The sequence below is a fragment of the Peromyscus maniculatus genome, chromosome 2, assembly GCF_049852395.1.
Source record: "Peromyscus maniculatus bairdii isolate BWxNUB_F1_BW_parent chromosome 2, HU_Pman_BW_mat_3.1, whole genome shotgun sequence".
NCBI lineage: Eukaryota > Metazoa > Chordata > Mammalia > Rodentia > Cricetidae > Peromyscus > Peromyscus maniculatus.
In genome coordinates, this window is record NC_134853.1 from 27,435,542 (window position 1) to 27,453,078 (window position 17,537).

Genomic DNA, 17,537 nt, shown 5'->3' on the forward strand with positions numbered 1-17,537 from the left:
TTTTGAAACCTCAAAGTCTGCCCCAGTGACATACTTCTTCCAACAAGGACACACCTCCTCATAGTGCCACTCCCTACGAGCCTATGAGGCCATTTTCATTCAAACTATCAGAACCACTAATGAATTGTTGGATGCTGACAAAGATCTCTCATATAAATGAAGTCATTGGGACTGTAGAGATGGCCCAGTGGTTAAGAGCAATTACTGATCTTTCAGTGGTCCCAGCACATACTTGGGGAGCTCATATTTGCTGTTCCTCAAGCTCTAGGTAATCTGATGCCTTCTTCTGGCTTGCTTGGGCACCTGCACATGTACACACACACACACACACACACACACACACACACACACACACACACACACACACACAATTACACGTAATTAAAAGAAAAAGAGAGACTGAAGTGATTGGCTTAAAGTTTAGAGCATTTGTTGCTCTTGCAGAAGATCAGGAGTCAATTTCCAGCATGCATGTGGTGACTCAAAACCATCGATAGCTTCAGTTCAGGGAATCTAATGCCCTCTTCTGTTTTCCACAGGCACCAGGCACACATATTGTACACATATAAACATGTAGCCCTAACACTCATGTATGAGTGTGTGTGTGAATATGTATGTATTTTTTAATTTTAAATAAAATTAAAGAAATAAAGTCATGCAGTATTTATTTCCTCTTTTGGAACTTGATTATTTCACAATTATTTCCTAAAATGTCCTTTGAGTTCTCTATGTTGTTTCTAATGGCAGGAATTTCTTCTTATGATAAGTAATAGTCTTTGTAAATAATTTTGTCTGTTCATCTGTTGAAAAGCAAGTATTATTCCATATAATTTCACCATTGAGAAGAGGGCCATTATGAAAACAGCTGAGCAGCCATTCCTTTGAGATAGTGATTTCAATTCTTTTGAATATATATCCAGGAGGCTGGTTTCTATATAATATGGCAGTTCTATTTCTAAAGTGCTATTGTAGGACAGTATAGTCATTCTATTTATAATTCTTCATGGAAGCTGCATCCATGCTTTTATAATAGCTGCACCATTTTACATCTCTACCAAAAAGTCACACAGCTTTCGCTTTCTCCACGTCTCTGCGAACACATACTATTTGCATTTTTGGTAACAGCATTTGTGGTGGTTTGAATAATAATGGACTTCATTGGCTCATATATTTGAATTCTTGGTCATCAGGGAGTGGCACTACTAGACAACGATTTGGAGTCAACTATAAGACAACTTGTTGTAGTCAGTGTGGCCTTCTTGGAGGAACTATGTCACTCAAAGTGGGCTTTGGGATTTCAGATGCTCAAGTCAGTCCCATCTCTTCCTGCTGTCTAGGGATCCAGATGTAGAACTTCCAGTTCCTTCTCCAGCATCCTGTCTGCCTGTGTGCCACCACGCTGCCCACCATGACAATAATGGACTCAACATCTGAACTGAAAGCAAGCCCTAGTTAAATGTTCACCTTCGTAAGAGTTGGTGGTTGTGGTCTCTCTTCACAGCAATAGGACACTGACTAAGACATCATTTTAACAGTTATAAGTTTTAACTTAACTTTTCATGATAATTCAAAATGTTTTATAATGTATTTCATTTCTTCAAACAGAATTTGGGTTTAACCCCTAAATACAGAATGGAGGTAAATGTAAAACTTCTCTGAAAAATGCATTTCCCTATTTTTCTTGAATTATTGGATGGCAGCAGAATTTAGCAATCAAGATTTAGGCTCCTGTATCATTGTCATAAAAACTGACCTAGCTAGAGATGCTTAGCACTCTATATGAACCACAGTAATAGAACAAGTCTTGTAAGGTCTGTCTTAAATAAGATAATGTACATACATAATGCTTAGCATAATTTCTGGGGCATAGTAAGGAGTTAATGAGAATGTGTCTAGAAGTGGTGGCAGGTGGTGGTAGAGGTGATAATGGGTTATATTCACTGAAAGGATTATAGTAGTTGGGAAAGAGAGGGATGGAAACACACAGAGCGAAGGCATGACAAGGAAAACCGTCGCCCCCAGAAGCTGAGGTCTCTCTGACATTTCATGTGTAACGTTTCTAACAGTGAGAAGGACAGGTTCTGAAAGAAAAGAAAGGAGAAAAGAATCAAAAGAGAGCTCTGGGGAAAAATGACAGTGATAATAATCACTAAGGGAGAACAAGCAGAGCTGACTAAAAGTAAAGATTCACCAGAGGCAAACAGAAACTAGTAACTGAAAAATAAATAGCTATGATGGGAATTAAAGAGATCTTATTAGATATGGACTATAACAGAGGTTGCATCTTGACCTCACAATTCAAAACCTTAACCCACTCAGTTAACTGTCCCCAATCAAATTATTAATAATGCTACAACAATGTAATTATGGTTGGAGTCATTTTGTATTACAGAAAAAACTGAAGAAGTTCCATTGGCATTTCAAGAATAATGAGTATCTCAGTCACAGCAGGCAAGAGGGTTCACCAGATCCGCTGGACTGATCTGGTGTGAAATAATTGCATTGATGACTTTCTTCAAGTTGTCATCACCAAATATCGCTTGGCAATTATTCTGAACAGCTGGCTGCTGTTATTGGGCATCTATTTATAAAGCTGTCCTCTTCAACAAAGCAAGGGGCTTATAAGCATCTGTCTGCAGCTAGTTTTTGTCTCTTATGAAAAGATGATTTTTTGCAGACCTGAGTTCTCAGTTCCAATCCTCTGCCTGGTATTTAACATCCTTTTCTGGATCTTCTTTATTTATACATTGTTTCTATTAACAGATCTGTCCCATCCAACCCAAATGAAAACAACCCTGAATTAATTAAACCATGACTGGCTTCTGTCATATCATAAACCAAATGAGATTATGTCTTATCCCCATGCTTACAGTCTACTTCCAAATGTGTCTGGGATGACAGTGGCAGTTCTTCAACTTCTTGTTTCCTCTAGTAGAACTTTATGATTTCATGTTTTATAGATGCAATTAAATAAAAAGGAACAGAAGTCATTGAAAAGGTGCTTCAAATTAAAGTCTAACATCTCTGAAAAAAATTGCCACAGATGATTTCAGCTTAAAAATACCCTGTTAGGTGCACATTCTGAGAAAAATTAACACATACATAGACGAGATGACAGCTCAGTGGTGGCCTGTTTTCTCAGCGCACACTCCAGCATATGCTCCAGGTGTGATTGTTTGTTGATATTATTTCAAAGATAAATCAACTCAGTAAAGAAATAGCTTGAGAAAAATTCCTTTGTGAAAATATATGTGTACATGTGTATAGCTTGTAAGGAACAATATTTTTTCATCACTATACAATAGAATTTTCTGGAATGGTGTTAGCCAGGCCACTGGCTACATATGACTTTTAGATACTTGATATAAAACCAGTATAACTGAGGAGCTGGACTTGTATTTAGTTTAAACTTATTCAATTTAACTTTAAAATCTGTATAGACCTAGGGGCTACTATATTCTCAGCTCTTCATGATAGACCTAATCACATGAACAATTAATTATAAATCATAATATCTTTTGTGAGATTAGTAAGAAAAATTGCCACAAATGTTTTTATCTACTTTGTATGAAAAATCATTAGGAATGATTTTTACACTCACAGCAAAGCATGTTCTTGGCATGCCTATCTTTTGTGCATTATTGAAGCCATATCTAAGTTGCATGAATGTGATGCTACTCTTTCTTAGGGGTTTTGTTTGCTGTTTTCTGTAGTGCTAGGAATCACACTAAGGACTTGATCATGTTAGGCAGGCACTCTTCCCCTGAGCTGTGCTCCCGGGTTTTTGTCTGCACTGTAGTTACAGAGGTTGAAAGCATAATGAAATAAAGAAATGGCAGTTTAACCTCCTACATGAGTAAAATGATTTTCAAACTTCTCCAAAGTTGCCCAGCATTGTCAGGAACCACGTTAAAACTGAGGACAGCTTGAATGAAATCCTGCATTCACAAAGATGAACCCAGAAGGCATTATGCCAAATGAAATGATGCCAGACAGAGAGGGGCAAACGACAGGTGATACCACTTACTTGAAACCAATCACATTCCTTGGCCTAACAGGAGGGGAGACGGGCAGGGTAAAGAATTCCAGTCACAGGAAATAAGTCCCACAGACCTGTGGTGACATGATCCTATAGTTACTAATGCTCTAATATGTCCATGATACTTCCTTAAGAGAGTAGAACTTGTTAAATGCTCTCATGATGGGAGTAATAGCAGCACACAAAGTCGATGAAGCTCTTGCAGGTTGATGAATAGATCAACAGCTTATATTAGTGAAGGGTTTGTGGTTGTATATGTACCTTAAAACTCATCATATCTTGTGCTTCAAATATGCATAGCTTCTTGTATATAAAATACCGAAAGCAACTAATAGTTCTTGAGATATTGTTCTATCATGGTAATATATATATATATATATATATAATCTTAGCTACAAGTGAACAATTTAGCAGAATTAAGTATATTTACATTGCTCTGCAGTTATTAATCCTCACTACCTGTTTCCAAGACTTTAGCTTCTATGTGTCATACAAGTTTGTGGTGGGAATAATGGTGATGGTGGCTCAGTGGTTAAGAGTGCTTACTGCTGGCTCATAGTTGCTCACAGAGACTGAAGCAGCAACCATGGAGCATGCATAGGTCTATTCTAGGTCTTCTGCATACATTCTGTTGTTGTTTAGCTTGAGGTTTCTGTAAGACTCCTAACAGTAGGAGTGAGAGTATCTCCGACTCTTTCACCTTTTCATGGGACATTTTTCTTCCTGCTGGGTTGTCTTGTCCAGCCTTGATACGAAGGTTTATGTCTAGTCTTATTGCATCATATGCTGTATTCAGTTGATATCTGTGGGAGACTTGCTCTTTTCTGAAAGAAAACAGAGGAGTAGTGGATCTGGGAGAGAGGGGATATGGGCCCGGGTACTGTCAAGGGTGAAGGGAGGGGTGGGGAAAAGGTTCCATGTATTATATGAGAGAAGAATAAGTTTTAAAAGATGAGTACTTGCCATCCTTGCATAGGATTAAGCTTGGCTCAGCACTCAAGTCAGTCAGTCCTCAACCATAGATACAAGAAAATCAGAAAACTATGATCTTTGAGTCTCTCCCATTTCTCTTTCCAGTGCTAAATTGTCTAATGGTTATAATGTGTAACAATGAAATAATCTTTGGTTTTTCATTGTACACACTATTACTAAGATGCATATAACATTTATAATCTCATCTATTACATTATGCCGTATAGTAATGTACAGTAGTATATTGATAATAATACAGTTCTATTTCCTGAAATGTCTAATATAGGGTAGACATTACCCCCAAGCACTTTGACTATGTCACAATGAGTCATTGATGGAAAGCTGTTATTCCTGTTTTGTAGATGAGAAAACAAGGGCACAGAGAGGTTAGATCATTTGTCTGCAATTCCACCCCCAGGAAACTGCAGAAACATCACTGCAGTAACTAACTCTCCAGACGGAATGTTGGTAATTACTGTTACACTAATTCTTCAGTTGTGCAGTCACATTCTCAGGCAGTCTGCCCACTCTCTTGCCTGTTCAGACGTCCATGTTCAGAGACAGTTCCTGTACATTCCAATCTTTGTTCACTATCCTTCTTCTGCTTCCATGTACTTGTATGGAATTTCTTATGAGCTTTAGCTGAATATGCTTTTATCAAGTGATGAAATCCATATTAGTAATCCAACAAACACCTTTCATCTGTTCCTTGTTAAGGATCACTAAAGCACTCAGTGCTATTGATCACCCTCTTCTGGATCAAATATTTGACACTATCTTTTGAGATAAGGGACAAGATTAACTTTTATTTCTTAACAACTCTCCCTGACTTGCTTCTCCTTCTTAGGTGCAGCTTTTACTGTTTTTATCCTGCTCTTTCCAAACCTTAAATATTGCTGTTTCTTACAGTCTTTTCTCATTCTTCCTATACCTCTGAAGCAATCTCAACCATCTCTGCTTTTTATGCTCTCCAATTTTCAGGTCAAGATCAGTCTTCTTTTTTTAAGACTTATTTTATTTTATATGTATGAATGTTTTGCCTACATTGTGTATTGTATGCATGGTATGTATATGCCTGGTGCTTGTAGAGGCCAGAAACATGAGCGTGAGGAGGTCAGATCCCCAGAAACTGGAATAATGAATGATGTGAGCCACCATGGGGATGCTGGGAACCAAACCAGGGCTCTATGCAAGAACAAGTGCTCTTAACTGCTGAGTCATCTTTCTAGAGGCTGCCCTGCCCTCTAGTCATCTTTAATCTTGTGTATCCAAGTCTGCATCTGTTATTTCCATTTGTTAGATTCCCATGTATTATACATGTAGCAATTTGAAAATAATTTGTGGGGTTCATCTCAGCCAACCCCCCATCATTTCTATGCTAGCATTTGGTGCCACTTAAAAGAACTCATAGAAAAAAATGTTTGTTACAGTTCATCTTTCTCTCACCTATTCACCTCAATTTGTGCTAGTTACACTAAACCCTATTCCATAGCCATGCTTCTGTTCCCCAACCAAGTCCAAGTCACAGTCAAACTCCTCTTGGGACTGAATTCAGTAACATCTCAAAAGGATTGTCCTCTTTCATTCCCCTGTATAGGTTCTCTACATAGACACCATATGAGTAGTTTTTAAGTGTGTGTCATATGTCACTTGAGTTTTAAATCTCTTAAATGACACAATATTATATTTAAAATGAACACAGAGCTTGCTAATTGGACCTGGACCTCACATATTTTTCACCGGACCATGGCCTACTCATTCCCCTTTTCACAGAGGCCCAACCGTGCCACCATCATTTCTGTTCCTCAAACATTATAAGGGCGTCTTATGTAGAAACATATGTATATACCTTTCCCAGTGTCTGACTCTTCCCAGAGCTAGCTCTTTATCACGTAGATCTTAGATTAAAAGACACCAGAGCAGAGTTCTTCCCTAAACATCCTACTTGGAAGGGCTGATCCTATTGTTGCTATGGAAACAAACTGATTGATTGGCAGCAATTGAAGCATCAGAAGAAGCAGAGGCCCACTCATAAAGACCTGCTTTGCATTTCTGCTCCACATCCAGCACCGAGGACAGTGCATTTAGAGCAGCGACTCAGAAAACATTCACAGAGTGAACAATGGGCAGGAGAAAACAATCCTGCAAAATAGCAAGGGCTGTGAAATCATTAGGATTTAAGCACACCTGCACAATTGACTAGGTGTGAGTTCTATCATGAGGAGTAAAGAGTGTGTGAGTAACAGTCTCAAACCATGTGATTTTATTTTGCATTGTGTATCCTCCAGAGTACTTCCACATTAAATGCATACTGGAAATTTAGTTAACTAAAATATTCTAATAGTTTTGGAAAAATAATTTTATACTCAACTACAGTCTATTCTCAAACTGTCTATATGTATAGGCACCATCTATTTAAGTAACTTGTCAGTTAGTCTTTTAATGTTTCTATCAAAATTCCAAGCCTTCCCTCCATCTGGACAATGCTCAGAGCACAAGGATCTGCCTTTCATTAATTTTTCAATATACCTGTACTCTAGATCCTTGCCAAAGTTCACTACTTTAAATTCTGAGGTATATCCCTCTCCCAACTCCAAGCTCTACAAAAGGTGCTGCTTGGAGGTGGTTTATCCCCTCCCCCACCCTTTCCCAATACCTTGCATAGAGTTTGTTACAGAGTAGGTCCTTAGTAATCCTCAACAGTTAGCACCTAAGTAAATTCTTACTTACTGTTTGATTCCTAGAAAGAGCCACTTGTTGAAGAAAATACAAAGGAAATTGCTCTGAATTCTGTTTAATTTGTTTCTCGAGAGTCTGACATCTTGATATCAGATATTTCTACACACACTAAAAGTATAAATTATATTCTTAAGTCATGCTATCAAAGAACTCTAGTGGTAAAATATATTGTATTTATGTCCTAATATAAATATCTTTAATGAATGGTTTAAATGGTATTTCCAATTTATGTAGTAAAACTTGGCAAGATTATTTACTGACATTTAGTTGAACTGAATATCTATTTTATATTTTAACGGGACCTCCTCTAATTCCCTTTAGAAGAAATATGTTTATCTTTTACATTTATAATTTCATTTTGGATGTACATTAAATATCCAGTATTGTGAAAACATAATTCAATGCATGGAAGTTGATATTAAAACATATTCTAAATTCTTTTTCTAGAAGTGTGTGCCATCCATATAAGCAAGCACCAGAAAGTATGACCTCCTACTTCTATAAATCCAAGGCTGATATATGCAAGGTTTTTTTTAGAAGGTATGTGAAACCATGCATAATTTGCTATGTCTTCCTGGATAAATTTATTCACTAGTAAGTAATTTAAAATAGTATTTTAATATTAAAACTAGCACACATATTTCATATAGTAGAGTGCAAAATTCACATGAATTTTTAAGATAAAATGCAGAGACTTGAAAGAATTTCTGTGCATAGCAAAAGTAGTTCTGAGCTGTCATTTGGGGACCCCCAGGAGTATACTTTCCTCATATTCTGAAGTCTGTAATTCTTTTGTGGAAAATGTGAGATTCAATGGACCAGGTTTAAAAAGAGTCACCTCAGAATTTAAAAAAGGGGGGCAGTGGAGGGGTGTACAAGCTAAGGCAACAGAAATAAAGGGGACTTTTGAAGGGGGAAAGAGCAGATTCCTTCTAGGGAGGTGTCATCAAGAAAAGCCTATGTGATGATGAAATCACTGAGAATGCTTAGAAGACTATGAGCCTCCCCAAGAGCCCCTGTTATTGCACAAAACAGAGCTCAGATGGAAAGGGTTCATCCTCCTTAGACTCAAAGCTCTCTGATGCCCAGATGAGGCATTTTTAAAACTAGGACCCCGAGTGTGGAGTCTTTGGTGATTACAGTGTGAGAAGGGGCTGGGTCAACACACTGAGGGAAAATCCCACACTTGGATTTCTAGGACGGGAACAACAGGAAAGGTGACCATGTGGCCCCAGAGGTGAACCACCCTGCCCTGATTGCTTAATTGGGAGCCATGCTGCCTAGATGCACAGAGAATGATTAGCACAGCTCCTCTAACTGCAGCTCCCTTGGGTGCAGGGCTGCCTAAGCTGTCTAAAGCTGCATCACCCAAATGACCTCTTCCAAGAGGGACTTTCGTGGGCCAGCTGGGCCCTGCAGGAGACAGGAAGCCCAAGTGACCAAATAACAAGTGTGATGGAGGACAACAGGCTCCAGAGGTTTGAGTTGGTGGGGCTTTATTGCTTATACACAGTGGAGTTTTGCCCTCATCCTAGTTCTTTTTTCTCCCTGCCCTGTGCAGGTGTTGATCCATAATAAACAGTGTCTTGGCATAAGCTGCTTCCTAAGGAGCTCTGTGTCTGGTAGGGTTTGAGGCAGTACCCAGTGTTGGCATACACATCCACGCTCGGAGCAGGCAGGTAGAGAGTTAAGAGGGGCTGGAAACAAGTACATGACAGGAAGGAACAAGGGGATTCCTGAGGGACTACTTGAAATTTTAGCCAAGTTTTAGGGCTACCTTTAGAGGGTGAGTAAAATTTTAACAGATGGTGCTGAAGTTTATAAGGCCAGGAGAAGGGGAGACATAATCTCACTGTGTTTTATTATGCCTCTGCTACACAGTCATCTCAATTTCAGACTCCATGTTTATATTGAGGGAAGGGGCCTCCTTTGCTGATTTGCAGACCCAGATTTCCAATTTTATGAGCTACTTGATCAGCATTCTTACAAATGGGGAATCCAAACTCCTCCACCACAAATTCATGTGCTCTATCTAGTTGTCAGGACTGGATGCAGGCCTGGGCAGTATGGTGCTTTGGTGAGCCAGGCATCGCCGCCAGCAGAAGACCAGGTAGATGCTAGCAGAGACACAGTGGAAGAGTTGATGAATACTCTGACCTTAAATGACCCCAAGTCGCAGTTCAGTTGTGCGGTATTTTGAGCAATAGCAGATGGTCCGAGTAGATAGGAGTGGAAACAGATGGTATCCCGCTGTCAGATTCTGTCTCCTGGGCCCTGGTGCCTGTCGCTGTATACTTTATCCTGCTCTTTGGCATACCAACAGGAACTCTTAGGAACTTGAGTAGCCAGTGACTCTGAGGATCTTGCTGGCCATCTTCTATGGTGGAACAAGTAGGTTGGCACAAGGAACGTGAATGAAAATCACAGTTAAAATGCAAAGATGCCTTTCAGGGGAAGAAGCAGACTAAGAAACAAGCAAATTCCCAGGTGGCGAATTAGATAAAGCCATGCTGTCATCCCTGTGATGTGCAGCCCAGACACAATCACAGGAACGTGATTAAGCTGGGCTTCATTCCCAGGAACGTTGCTACTAGCTGCAACCTTGGACAATTTGCTTGGCCTGCTTGTGTCTTAGTTCTTCATTCAAAAACTGTGTGGAACAACACTTAACCCTTATATTTTTGTAAGGTTTAAAGTAACTAATAAGTGGAAAAGGCTTTCTTCAATATAACAGTAACTATTAACCATCATTATCACTGATGGATTGCCTATGGCTATTGGAGTGAAAGAAAAGCAGCAGCAGACTGAATAAGAATGCAGGGTTGGATTCTAGAATTGTGTTATGACCCAGGGATTTATTCAGAGACAGTGTTTCTGGATAATACATATCCTGAGAGCATCTTTAATCAGGGGGATGCTGGGGCTTATTGATAAAGCACAGAGAAGGGAGAAGTGTGCTTGGAGAGACAGCTACTGTCATTATAATAGACTCTGGTCATAGTGAGGGCTGACTGTGAGCCATTCTGAGGAAGTCCCATGAACATTTATACACTGGGAATGAGTATGACTCTTCAAGACTTCATGTGCCCTTGACCTGACAATGGTTGGCAAGTGCTGATGTCAGGCAGCATCAGGCAGGGCTTCAGAAGTCAGGTGACAGGAATATTGGTTTTCCTCACAGGGAGGAACGGCCGCCTATTTCAGCAGAAACACACTCTCCTTCCTCCTGTCCCCACCTCTGCCAGCATTACCCCTGCCTTCCCTTCTTGCACTCCACAGCTCCCAGTCCTGAACACAAATTGCATTACCTTTGTTTGGGCTTCTGCCTCTGTCCCTTGCCATCCTGGCCCAGTCCCCTATGATCAGTACAGGACAATGCAACAGATGGGCAAGGAGAGAAATGTCTTGAGAATAATGATTGCTTTCATCTGCTGATGTTTGGGGGAGGGAGGAAGGAAAGATTCACTCACCTACATCCTATGATCAGGTTTTTCTTTTAGATTTTTTTTAAAGAATTTTTCTTTTGAAAAAGCTACTTACAGTTTTAGAAACATGACTCTTTATGAAGTACAGTCTTGATAAGTTTCCAGGCTGGCCTAGAACTGTAGCACAGCCTACCTTGATGAGTTCATGAGCCTCCAACTTCAGCTTCTCATGTAGCTGTAGTTACAAGCGCATGCCACCAGTTCTGCTATGATTTTTTTAACTTACCTAAGCTATATTTTGTTCATAATAGAGTTTCACATTTTCAAGGCACCACAGAAATAGTCTAATAAAGGCTTTAACTCTTTAAAAGACATACTGGTCTGCAACCATCTTCTTGAATGTGTCAAGACAAGGAACTCATTCCTTCGCAGAGCATTCATCCCATTCCACAATAGCTGTGTTTTTAAGAGCTGTTTTGTCATATTGAGTCGAAGCTTACTTCTCTGTCAGTGAACAGGAAGAGTTGAAATCCGACAGGGAATTAAGCAAAAAAGGATAAGGACTGCACTGTCTATTCACTCGTATATCTCCAATATATAGAAGCTTGGTGCACAATAAATATTTTCATTGTCTGAACAATTTGAATGAACACTATTAATAGATAATGATATCAGGAACAAGACATTTTTTAAAGAAGTAGTCCAAAATGGAAAAGCTAACAGAATAGTAAAATGAGACTGAATTTCATAGTGTGTATTGCCTGACCACTAAAATGTGTACAGGGCTACAAAGTCAGCCCAAACAGTGCTTTACAAGTTCAACTGCGAATTCTGGTGACGAGGTAGGGAATTTGGGTTCTTAATTCCACCGTTAGTGATACTGATGGAAATGGACTGGAGGGAAGCCCACATTCTGACAGCTTCCCTGGTGACCCTGAAGCCAGCATCTCTAATCACCATAGGTAAGGAAACTATTAATTGATATGGAAATCACCTGGGCTCTTCTGATTGAGCTCATCATGAATCTCGCTGAGAAGTGATTCAGATGATTCTGTGTATAAGAAATTTTGAGAAAGTGTTGCTGGCTTAGATTCACAGTTTTATTTGAACATAAAACACCAGTTCCCAGGAGATGCTTAGCTTTGCTTGGTATGTAGGCAGGAGAAATTTTCCATTAGGAACCCTTGAAGGGAGATTCTATGGGGAATCATGAAAAATTCTCAACAAACATCATTTTAGAAGCCATGCTTTTAAAAGACACACTGTTGTTTATGATTTTTTTTTTTGAATATAGGTAGAGGGCATGGTAGCAAAATCTAATGTTGATTTTCTTGCATATTTTAAATGGTTCTCTAAATATGAGGTTCCAAAGCAATAGGATCTAAATTCACAGCTCCTGGGTTTCAATATGTCTTTCATTAACTCAGTTATTTTACTGATCATAAAAGCACTGCTTACCCAATATAAAAAATATAGAAATGTTGGTGACACATTTGAAACAAAATAGCATATGTACTGGTTGGGAGTTTCTTAATTGAAAGTGACAAAAGTCAATGCCTTATGCAAAACAATCTTATTAAGAGACAATTAAGAACTGCCCTGTTAGAACTCCCTGAGTGTTATCACTCATCCGGGTCACTCGGGGCTGGTTAAACCCTGAGCTCTGATTCAGTGGGACGTGGGTAGAACCTGTGGAGCATCATTTCTGGCAAGTATAGGGAATGCTGACTCATCAAATCTGAATGGCCTGTTGTAGACATCACAGCCTTTCAATGGTGAAAGAGTATACACCTGAGAAAACTTGAAGTAAAATTGTCTGAATTGCACCTAGCAACAGATTTATATGTCTTAACCGTCAGTAGTTTAGAATTCTATTCTGAAGTCATGTTTGTATCTGAAAAAACACCAGCTCAGGGGCGGAGCTTAGGTCTGTGAGAATTCTTGCTCAGCATGTGCAGAACCATGGATTCTATCTCCAGACTGAAAACAAAGCAAGTCAAACAGCACCAGACCAAGATGCTCAGGGGAGACCTTAAAGAAGAGAGTGGAGTTTTCCTCAGGAACGATTCCAGGTTTTCTGGAAAAACAAGCAAACAAACAAACAAAATCCCCCAAAACCAAGGATGACTGATGCCCCATATTTTTATATTTTGGAAATAAAAAATACAGCTATGGTAATTTTGCCGGGATAGTGTACAAGCCAGTTATCTCAAATTGCGTGTCCTGGCCGGAGAGGGATTCTAATCATTCATGCAGAAACATCTAATTTTAAACAATGTTACTTCCTAGTGAAGTGCCAGGGAAGAATTAGTTGCAAACTGAACATTTAAATAACAACATGGGCTGACCTGTAGTTTAGAATTGTTTGTCATAAGCCAATTAAATGTAGAAAAATCTCTGCCAAAAATTATGATTGGAGCCTTGGAATAATTTTGCTCAAGTCATTCATTCTGATATAATCGGTAGCAGGGCCACTTATCTGTTAAGGCACCTCCTGGTTCATGACAAGCAACATGAGATAATGGCTTAAAACAGTGTTGATGGGAGACGTGGATTCCATGCTCTCAAGAGTAGTTTCAGGGCTAGTACAAATGGGTCATGGGGTAAGCCTTGTGACCTGAGGCAGTTTCCCAGGACCCACATGACAGAAAGAGTAAACTAATTCCCTCAAGTTATCCTCTGACATCCACATGTGCCTGCACATACAAACATGTACACACAAATAAATGAATATTTAACAACTTCATAAAAGAAAACACTCTGATGAGTAGGGAGGGGGGAGTAGATCTGGGAGGAGTTGGGGGCATAAAATGATAACAATATATGGTATAAAATTCTCATATAATAAAAATATTACTTAAACATTTTTTATTTTATAATTTAATTTTACATATCAGCCACAGATTCGCTTGTTCTCCCCACTCCCGCCCCCGCCTCCCTTCCCCCCAGCCAATCCCCCATTCCCATCTCCTCCAGGACAAAGACTCCCTTGAGGATTGAGTTCAACCTGGTAGATTCAGTCCAGGCAGGTCTAGCCCCCTCCTCCCAGGCTGAGCCAAGTGTCCCTGCATAAGACCCAGGTTCCAAACAGCCAACTCATGCACTAAGGACAGGTCCCAGTCCCACTGCCTGGGGGCTTCCCAAACAGTTCAAGCTAATCAATTGTCTCACTTATCCAGAGGGCCTGATCCAGTTGGGGGCTCCTCAGCTACTAGTTCATAGTTCATGTGTTTCCATTCGTTTGGCTATTTGTCCCTGTTGCTTTTTCCAACCTTGGTCTCAACAATTCTCGCTCATACAAACCCTCCTCTTTCTCGCCAATTGGATTACTGGAGCTCCACCTGGAGCTTGGCCATGGATCTCTGGATCCAGTTCCCTCAGTCATTGGATGAGGTTTCTAGCACAACAATTAGGGTGTTTGGCCATCCCATCACCAGAGTAGGTCAGTTCCAGCTGTCTCTCGACCATTGCCAGCAGTCTATTGTGGAGGTATCTTTGTGGATTTCTGGGGACCACTCGAGCACTTTGCTTCTTCCTATTCTCATGTGGTCTTCATTTATCATGGACTCTTATTCCTTGTTCTTCCACTCTGTTCTTGATCCAGCTGGGATCTCCCACTCCCCTAAACTCTCTTTCCCTCCACCCTTGCCCTTCATTACCCCCACTCACGTCCAGGCTGTTCATGTAGATCTCATACATTTCTTTGTCATTGGGCGATCCCTGTGTCTTTCTTGGTGTTCTGTTTTCTAGGTAGCCTCCCTGGAGTTGTGAATAGCAGTCTAGTCATTTTTGTTTTACATCTAGTATCCTTCTATGAGTGAATACATACCATGTTTGTCTTTATGAGTCTGGGTTACCTCACTCAGGATGATTTTTTTCTAGCCCCATCCATTTGCCTGCAAACATCATGATGTCATTGTTTTTCTCTACTGAGTAGTATTCCATTGTGTATATGTACCACATTTTATTTATCCATTCTTTGGTTGAAGGGCATCTAGGTTGTTTCCAGGTTCTGGCTATTACAAGCAATGCTGATATGAACATAGCTGAGCAAGTGCCCTTGTGGTATGATTGAGCATTCCTTGGGTATATGCCCAAAAGTGGTATATCTGGATTTTGGGGGAGATTGATTCCCAATTTTCTAAGAAAGTGCCATATTGATTTAAAAAATGGTTGTACAAGCTTGCATTCCCACCGGCAGTGGAGGATAGTTCCCCTAGCTCCTCATCCTCTCCAGCATAAGCTGTCTTCAGTGTTTTTGATCTTAGCCATTCTGACAGGTGTAAGGTGGTATCTCAGAGTCATTTTGATTTGCATTTCCCTGATGATTAGGGATGTTGAGCAATCCCTGAAATGTCTTTCAGCCTTTTGAGCTTCCCATAAGTTTGGGTATGTGGTATCTTCATTTTTGTTGATCTCCAAGAAGTCTTTAATTTCTTTCTTTATTTCTTCCTTAACCCATTGGTGATTCAGTTGAACATTATTCAGTTTCTATGAGATTGCAGGTTTTCTGTAGTTTTTGTTGTTGTTGAAATCTAACTTTAAACCATGGTGGTCTGATAGAATGCAGGAGGTTATTCTAATTGTTTTGTATCTGTTGAGATTTGCTTTGTGGCCAAGTATGTGGTCAATTTTAGAGAAAGTTCCATGGGGTGCTGAGAAGACGATATATTCTTTTTTGTTAGGATGGAATGTTCTGTAGATATCGATTAAGTTCATTTGAGGCATAACATCAGTTAAGTCCTTTATTTCTCTGTTAAGTTTCGTTTGGGGAGATCTGTCCAGTGGTGAAAGTGGGGTGTTGAATTCTCCCACTATTAATGTGTGGTTTTATATGTGGTTTAAGCTTTAGTAATGTTTCTTTTACATATGTGGGTGCCCTTGTGTTTGGGGCATAAATGTTCAGAATTGAAATTTCATCTTGGTGGATCTTTCTGTGATGAGTATGTAATGCCCTTCTTGATCTCTTTTGATTGATCTTAGTTTGAAGTCTATTTTGTTGGATATCAGGATGGCTACACCCGCCTGTTTCTTAAGACCATTTGATTGGAAAGTCTTTTCCCAGCCTTTTATTCTTAGGTAGTGTCTGTCTTTGAATTTGAGATGTGTTTCTTGTATGCAGCAAAAAGATGGGTCCTGCTTTTGTATCCATTCTGTAAGCCTATGTCTTTTTATAGGTGAATTAAGTCCATTGATATTATGGGATATTAATGACCAGTGATTGTTCATCCCTGTTATTTTTGGTGGTAGTGTGTGTGTACTTCTTTTCTTTGGGGTTTACTGTTGTGGCTTTATCTATTGCCTGTGTTTTCGAGTGTGTATCTGACTTCCTTCGGTTGGAATTTTCCTTCTAGTGCTTTCTGTAGGGCTGGGTTTATGGATAAGTATTGTTTAAATCTGGCTTTGTCTTAGAATGTCTTATTCACTCTGTCTATGATGATTGAAAGTTTTGCTGGGTATATTGGTCTAGGTTGGCATCCATGGTCTCTTAGTGTCTGCATGACATCTGTCCAGGTCCTTCTGGCTTTCAAAGTCTCCATTGAGAAATCTGGTGTTATTCTGATGGGTTTGCCTTTATAAGTCACTTGGCCTTTTTTCTTTGCTGCTCTTAATATTCTTTCTTTATTCTGTACATTTAGTTGTTTAATTATGTGGCAAGGGGACTTTTTTGGGGAGTCTAGTCTGTTTGGTGTTCTATAGGCTTCTTGTATCTTCATAGGCATTTCCTTCTTTAAGTTGGGAAAGTTTTCTTCTATCATTTTGTTGACTATATTTTCTGTGCCTTTGAGTTAGTATTCTTCTCTTTCCTCTATCTATTATTTGTAGGTTTGGTCTTTTCATGGTGTCCCAAATTTCTTGGACATTTTGAGTCATGACTTTGTTGGCTTTAGTGTTTTCTTTGACCGATGAATTTATTTCTTCTACCATATCTTCAGTCCTCTCTTCCATCTCTTGCATTCTGTTGGTTATACTTGCATCTGAAGTTCCCGTTTGTTTACTCAGGTTTTCTATTTCCAGCATTCCCTCTGTTTGTGTCTTCTTCATTTTTTCCATTTCCTTTTTAGGTCTTGGACTGTTTCCTTCATTTGTTTCATTGCTTTTTCATGATTTTCTTTCAGGGATTTATTGTTTTCTTCTGCTTTATTTGTCCTTTCCTCTAGTTTTTTATAGCCTTCTTCCCATTTTTTGTTTGTCTTTTCCTCAATTTCATTTGTGATTTCTTCTATATAAGCCTCTACCATCTTCATGATGTTATTCATAAGGTTGCTTTCTTCTGCTTCTTCCATTTTGTGACATTCAGGTCTAGCTGTTGGAGGAGGGCTAGGTTCTGGTGATGCTGTATTGTTCTTCATTTTGTTGTG

The 17,537-nt window shown here is 39.5% G+C and overlaps 1 long non-coding RNA gene across 2 annotated transcripts in view; it reads left to right on the forward strand.

Annotated features, from left to right (window-relative positions):
- The window catches only part of LOC121827531 (uncharacterized), a 59,530-nt gene that overhangs the window by 9,491 nt on the left and 32,502 nt on the right, over nt 1–17,537 (forward strand). For both annotated transcript variants that reach the window (XR_013048840.1, XR_013048841.1), the window contains exon 3: nt 8,198–8,290. This is a non-coding gene — a long non-coding RNA (uncharacterized LOC121827531). The remainder of the gene's footprint in view (nt 1–8,197; nt 8,291–17,537) is intronic.